The sequence below is a fragment of the Ipomoea nil genome, unplaced genomic scaffold (genome assembly GCF_001879475.1).
Source record: "Ipomoea nil cultivar Tokyo-kokei standard unplaced genomic scaffold, Asagao_1.1 scaffold0672, whole genome shotgun sequence".
Taxonomy (NCBI): Eukaryota; Viridiplantae; Streptophyta; class Magnoliopsida; order Solanales; family Convolvulaceae; genus Ipomoea; species Ipomoea nil.
In genome coordinates, this window is record NW_017617100.1 from 1,745,309 (window position 1) to 1,753,282 (window position 7,974).

Below are 7,974 nucleotides of genomic sequence, written 5' to 3' on the forward strand. Positions count from 1 at the left end.
GAGGTGACCTAGCTCCAGAGGATGCTTACAAAACAATCCACAACAACAAGATTCACAGGCATAACAACATTCATAACCCTAGATTGAGAATTAAAGCTCACATAGTATCATGATCAAGACATACAATTCAATCCCTAGAAAACCTAGCCACTCATGATCAAATCATTCAACATTGTAAACACAAATCTAGCAAAGCAATTAGAAATAGAAATGAGTAATAGAAAGTACCAATTGAAATTACAAATGTTGAAGCTCTATAATCCTCCTTGAGTAGAAGAGTGTCAAACTCCTTCTTCAAGGATCCTTCACAAGAGAGAGGCTAGAGAATTCTAGAGAGAGAATGTAAAATTGCTAAAAATGAAATTGTCTAATCCCTAAATCTCTAAGTGTTCTTCGTGTTCTATGTCTCCTCCCTATTCTAATCTAGTCTAGCCTATTTAATAGCTTCCCACCAAATTTGGTCTTCAAAAATCCGCCAAGGCAGAAAGTTCAACGCACCGGCCAACGTGTGTTAGCCGGCCACTTATCTCTTCCAACGTTGTTGTCCAACGCATGTTAGCCAATGCGTGGGACTTTCTGTTTCTCTTCCACGCACGTCCAACGTGCGTTGGGCCTTCTATCCTCGGCTCCGGTTCGCTCCTTTTGCCTTGCAATGCTCCCGAGTGTGCCACAATGCTTCTTTAAAGCTCAAACCTTCCTAATCTCACAAAAACACAAAGTGCGGTGATAATTTATAGCACAATACACATTATAGCTCAAATGGTCAAGAATGATTCACAAAGGATCACAATTAAGCTCAAACTACACCCTTAATAGACTTTAAAACTAAGTGTCTTTGGCACTTATCACCATAGCTAGTGAAAAAATATCTCGCTCGAGTCTGACATCGAGCTCTCAACAAGAGCACCAATAATGGATTTTATTAATCCGGGTGGTCTGAATTAATAAATCCGATAAATAACGGATAATGTAAATGGATAGGTAAAATAGGCAAAATACAGGTTGTAGGGTCATAGGGACCAAACATTGTATTAAGGCTGTGTTGCCAAGTTATTACAATGTAGTGTAAGGCTATTACAATGATACTTTAGGAAAAAAGATATGGAATGTGTCTTAATGAGACAATAGGGAGGCCTTTAATACATAAAGCACCCCCTAACCGCCCCCCTAAAGTGGAGGGGACGGTTATAACCGCCTTTGATCGCGCCCCACGCCCGGGTAGGCCGGCCAGGGGCTCAGCCGATGGGGTCAGCTCATGGGCTCGGCTCGACCAATGAGAACGGTCGAGGGGTCAGCCCATGGGCTTGACCAAGGAGGTCAGCCCATGGACTCAGCCAAGGAGGCCGGCCCATGGGCTAAACCAAGGAGGTCGGCCTGTGGGCTCGGCCAATGAGATCAGGCGAGGGGTCGGCCTAAGCGGTCAACCGCCGAGACGACCCAAGTCACGCGCAGGGCTTGAACTCGTGGCCCCGGGTCTTTGATGCTCCATTTCTCCGGGTCGGTTCACTCCATTTTCAATATGTCCCTCAAAAATATTTGATGGGTTCTGTAACAATTTAGGAGTGAATTCATATTTGTGGGTCATGTGCAATGATTTGGAAGAAGGTAAAAGTTTACCATCTTTGGTGGCATGCACTTAAAGAAACTGAACCCAGTGACACCTCAATGGTGGTTGCCCTAATTAATCGACATGGGTCCACGAGGACTCGAGACTAAGAGAATTAGAGGATAAAGCTCAAGAAATGTACTACGAATTGAACCAAATTGTTAGTGTTTTATTTCTTTAAGAAAAAACCCCAACATATAATTGGCAATATTATTATGGAAAATTAAGATAGGGTTTAGCTTGGTGTCTGACCGTCTCTGAAGAAGACTGATTGATCAGTTAAGTCAATAGACGCACCTCTAGATCAAGCCACCGAAGGACTGATAAAGGAAAGTTTCTAAAAGCTGGCACGCGGTTATGAGATGATGGTTTTGGAAAGAATATCAGTGAATCATCTTGTGAGGTATGGACCGAATCTCAAGATTTCTTTCTTCACAAAAAGTCCTACCTTTTACAACCAGAGATATATTTGGAGAGTGTCCAAATCAAGAAGTATATATATACTTATTCGTTCAGAAGTTAGGGTTGCATTGATTGAAGCCGCAACACTCTATATTAAACAGAATACACATCTCTGGTTGTCATGCCTCTTCTCAAGACAATAAGTTCATGGTGATTACGAAGAAGAACTTGAGAAGTATCAACTTTGCTTAAACGATTGGACGCGAAGATCACTCAGTTTTGGGAACAACGTGGGACTGTGTCATTGAAGCGGACTGCATCAGAGTTAGCTCTCCAATTGAATGGATTTCATTGGACTTCTGAATGCGTGGTTCTCCGACTTCAACAATCCCTAAACCTTTGTAGACTGGGTACTGACCTTGTGTGGGGCACTTGGGTGAGATTGTTCTTCTCTACCTTTGTACATTGGATTCTGAGTTAGTGGATTGGACGCATTGGTGATCGTCTCCCAGATGTAGATACGCACTGTATCGAACTGAGTAAACAAACATATGTGTTGACTTACTTTCTGCGTTAGTCTTCCGCACGCAATATCTGCCTATTTATCTGAATGACTGTTTGATTGAGAATCTGAGTTAGTCAGTCACCTATTCAGTTTGCAAGAAAGTAAATCAATAATCCCATATTAAGAGAATATGCAAAATTACACAAATAATTGAGTTCTTCATATTCAAAAAAATAAATTAATTAAAATACACATTGTTTCGTTGGAACACTCCTAATATCTTTTCCTAGGGTTTTGGTTCGTCCATGAAGTTTGAATCTTCAATCTTTGGCCACAATGACAAAGGATTTTAACACACTTCACAATGACACATTTAGAAACTTGATGATGAAGAGTTAGACACTAATGAGTAAATCAGAAACTTGATGACGAAAGGATTTGATTCATTCCTAGCCTTTTCCATTTTGGTGTATATTTCTGGTTTCTGGTTTAATTTTATTGCTTAGCTTCCTAAGTTTTATTGATCTTTATCTTTGGCATTTGATTCTAGTACTTTAAATTATCCACTTTATAATTTGCATAGTATCAATTCCTTGTGGGTTCGACCCTTGCTTTGCACGCTATATTACAATTTATTCATGCACTTGCGAGGATAATTAAATTGTCCATCACCCATGGTTAGCAGGCAGAATGCATTAGCATTTTGCCTGGTGGCCACGTGCTCGTGCGGCCACAACCAAGTGGCACCATTTTGCTAGCTACGGGTTCGGCCGTGGCCTCGGCTACACTCGTGGCCAGTGCAACGTCTGAACATTTTTTAAGGCATGTTGACCTCATTTTAAAGGGGGAATTTTTCCATTCAAGAACACAACTTCATTTCCCCTTCATTTCTAGTTAGATTTAGCTCTAGTATAACTTAGAGTAGGGTAGATTGCTTGCTTTTTCTCCATTTCCAAGCTCAAGAACATTGCAAATCTTAGATTCAAGGTTTCAATAGAGAAGTTTTCTTCTTCATCTCTTTCATTTGAATTCCATTTATACTTTTAATTAATCCTTTAATATTGTGTATCTATTTTCATATTATGAGTAGCTAAGTTTTTTAGGACTAAGATTTGGTTTGATTTCTTTCTATTGATGCCTATTTGAGTTGTATATGCATAAAGGGGATGATTTAGGTGTTCTAGGGTTGTTGTGTGAATTGGGTTTGTTATGAAATTTGTGTATAATTGTTGGATCCCAATTATCTATTTTATTTGGAGTGTGTTTGTTGCTATGAGAGTAGTGCTCGTAAACTAGCCACACATTCACACACTTGATGCCCAATATGAAAGTGTTTCGGGGGTTAAGGAGAAGTTATGCTTTGTATTCTTGTTTGGGCAACTTTGGGTTGAATAACAATGAAAATGGAGTTCAATGTGAGGTTGCAAGTCCAATAACTACAAGATTGGTATTTGGAAACTTATGTGAATCTCACTTACCCTATGCCTTGATTTAATTTCGTAATCCTTAGGATAATAACCATGTATTTTTTTATATCCCATACCCATAGGGCACAAAATATTTGTGGCTTCATATGTAGTTTTCGGAAGTTCATTACCTTCCGGGAACATATCGATTAAAATCTCAAGTAAGGCCGTAAAACCCTTATCGCTCCTCCCATTTTCAGTTTTTAAGTTGAATAGTTTTAACACAGCGGATAACCGTGTATATTTATTACAACCCGGCTATAGAGGTTTCTCTGCATCACTTGATAAGGTATTTTCAACTCTTCTGATCGATTAATGAACTCCTCTCCAACATCACGAATCATATCTTCTAATCGATCCTCTGTGTCCTCATCTTCATACCTTTCGGTCTCAACGCAAGTGCTAAACGCATTTGACAGATCTTCTCAATGCCATATCCATTTTGTATACCGTGGATTAAATCCATTGCAAATTAAATCTTCGAATATATCTTTTGTATCCAAAATCCTACCATTACAACACTTCTTACAAGGACAAAGGAATTTTCCGCAATTGTTAGGAAGATTCTTGGTTGCAAATTCTAAAAATTGTTTAACGCCGTCTTCATACTCATTACTCATACGAGATGCATTTATCCAACTTTTGTCCATTAAAAATGACTTCCTAAAACTTTAAATTAATTATCTATAAAAACAAATTGAAAGTCCAAGACATTAATATAAGTAGACAGTTAAATGTTAATTAACACTAATTAAACTAAATCTCAGTTAACACTAAGACCATTCCAATTTCCAAGTGGCAAGTGCATACAAATTAGTTTTTTTTTCCCACTTGAAATTTATGAGTATAATATAATGTATTAATTAATAAAAAATTATATATAACATTCTACACAAACGAGACTAATCCGATTATGAAGTATTATATATTGAATATATTTGGTGTGAAACTCTCTCACGTAATTTAATTAGATAATTAAATCTTAGTTAACACTAATTAAGAGAAGAGACGGAGCTTTCATTGCTGTCGCTCAGGGCAATGGAGCTGTGTGACCGGCGACGGCGACAAGGGCGTGACCACTGTGTGACCGGCGAGCGGCACTGTATATGGGCTTCAATGGCTGAAGACAGCGGCCTAGCTTAGTCATGAAGAGAATGAAGGGTGCGGTGCGGGAATCGAAGAAAGAAAATAAAAAAGCCCTACACGTTCTATATTATTCAATAGGCGCGTGCCTACCTTTACACGTCGATTATAGTATATAACCGCTGTGTATTGCACTAAATTAAAAAAAAATTAAAAATATATTATAGACGGCGATTATTTAAACACCAATGTATATTAAGTGACGTAAATATATATTAGAAGGCGGTTATTTAACAATCGCCGTCTATTAATTGACGTATATATATATTAGACGGCGGTTATCTAAAACCGCCGTCTATTAAGTGACGTAAATATATATTAGATGGCGGTTATTTAACAACCGCCGTCTATTAATTGACGTAAATATATATTAGACGACAATTATTTAAAACCGTCGTCTATTAAGTGACGTAAATATATATTAGAAGGCGGTTATTTAACAACCGCCGTCTATTAAATGATGTAGTATATAATAGAAGGCGGTTTTTAAAAAACCGCCGTCTATTAAGCGATATAGTATATAATAGACGGCGGTTATTTAAAGACCGTCGTCTATTATGTGCCGTAGTATATAATAGAAAGCGGTTATTTAGAAAATCATCGTCTATTATGTGTCGTAGCTAGTATAACAAAATATAATAGAAGGCTGTTATTTAAAAAACCGCTTTCTATTAAGTGACGTAGTATATCATTTCTGTAGTTGTGATATTTGGAATCTTAGCTTGAAACCAAGTCCGGGTCCTTTGTTTTACCTGTTTTATTTGACATTTGCTTAATCCTATTAACCCAACCTATTAACAATTGGCCTAGCTTCTAAAAGGGTACTTTTAGCTTGCGCTTAACTCCACCTTGCATCATTTCCTAACATTACAAGAGTCATCTCTAGTGGAAATGTGAAATGATATCATAACACTATAATGTAATTTGATACTTGATAGATATGTGAAAACCGTCTTATCAATGGCACACTCCTTTATAAGTGTGTTGGCCCTCTATGACTGCTCCTTAATGAGGCAATGCTCTAATGAATGCATTGGTTCTGCGCTTAATTAGTGCAGCCCTCAACTCCTGGTCATTACTGTTTGACTACCTTAATTGCTTTAATGGGTTAGACCAAGAGTGTTTCGGGTTGGGTATAGTAACTTATTTAATTATCCCGTCAACTTTTTTATATGTGATTATTATATGATTTTTTTTTATTAACTTGTAGTATGTAGTTAATTTACGATGAAAATGAAAGTGATTTTTTAATCAATGTTATGTGAGGTAGTATATTCTTAGGGCATCCTCAATAGTGTAAAAATTTTGAGGTGATTTTACAGGTGTAATTAGGAAAGAGAAAATGAGATGGGAGAAAAAAAAAAAGAAAAAAAAAACAAAACTAAAATCTAAAAACAAAAAATAATAATAATAATTACGCGTCCGCCTGGGCGCGAGAGTTTGAGTCTCACGCATGTGAGACGCAACTCTCTCCTCAAACGCTGGCCCCACAAGTCTACAAAATCTCCATGTCTTGCAGGAAGCACTAACCTAATCACTCTCCTCTCTCTCTCTCTTCCGACAAAGCGTCATTTTTTTAAAAAAATTGAAAGAACCCCATTAATGGGATGCCCTTAATGTGTAAGGTTATGAGTGCGTTACGTGGACTTGAAAGACGCTGCCATATCACAAGCGTTGTTTACACCTGGGAGGCTAGGACTTGGATAGAATTTTAACACCACCGTTTGGGCAGGGGCAGAATCAGGTGTATATATAATATATGCACTCTATCCCAACCTTCCTCTCTTGGCTGAAACCACAAAAACACAGATATCATTAAATTTTGCCATATCTTCAGCAGGTTGATGAGAAACCAAGAAGCTAGCTAAGGATCATAGCATATAGTACTATACGTAATGGATTTCCCCAGACCACCTTACGTTCACACACACCACACGTCTCATATGGGTTTATTTGGTATGTGTTGCCAAAACATCTGCAGAGTTATCTCTTCCTGGTTAGTCTCTGTCTCAGATCAGAGCATCACTGAAATTAAACCTCAGCTTGTACTAACCATTTAATTTATCCCACCTTCTACGTTAGTTGTGACTAATAATTTCTTGGTTTGTATGTACATATATGGGCAGCGCCTACTTCTGGTGCTGTTGTTGGCTTATAGAAGGCTGTTTTGGCCGGCAACGACGTTGGGGACCGCCGCCTCCTCCTCCTCCTCATCCACATCCTCCTCATCCGCATCTTCCTCGTCCGCATCCACCGCCGCCAATGTACTGATATTCCGGCCTGCAGCTACACCGCCCATGATGTGATTAACTTCGATCTAGAAGAGTAAGAAGACATGCTGTCTTTGTCATGAGAGTATGTAGGACTATATATGGTTGTTCGTCGTTTTTTAATAAATAACAAATGATTTTGCTTTTGGTATGTTCTTTAATTTGTCCCCATTCGGGATGGTTTAATTTAATTTGGTTGCTCCATATGATGAATAAGGTTGATAGTTTATAATTTTTCTTTTTTGAAAACCGATAGTTTATAAATTTTAATTAGCACTATGGTGTATATTTTTTACCATTGTTATACCATGGACCATAATTCATATTGCATTGTGAACTCGGATACGAAAATTCTATACTTTCAGTTTACACATTTTGTATTTAAAGTTAACAGTTTCTGTACATGTAAATAAATAACTTGACAATTGCTGCCGCATAATATGATAGTTACATGTACAGAAACTATCAACTGCAAGTACGGAATGTGTTGACTATAGATACAGAATCTGACTTAATAATTGCTAACACATAATATGATAGCTACAAGTACATAAACTATGTACAAAATGTGTCAACTATGGA

At 37.8% G+C, this 7,974-nt stretch overlaps 1 long non-coding RNA gene across 1 annotated transcript; it reads left to right on the forward strand.

Moving 5' to 3' along the window:
- The first annotated feature begins 6,907 nt into the window (after positions 1–6,907).
- Positions 6,908–7,539, forward strand: LOC109174945. Its single transcript, XR_002053210.1, has 2 exons — positions 6,908–7,118; positions 7,249–7,539. It is a non-coding gene; the product is annotated as an uncharacterized LOC109174945 (long non-coding RNA).
- Positions 7,540–7,974: the final 435 nt, after the last annotated feature.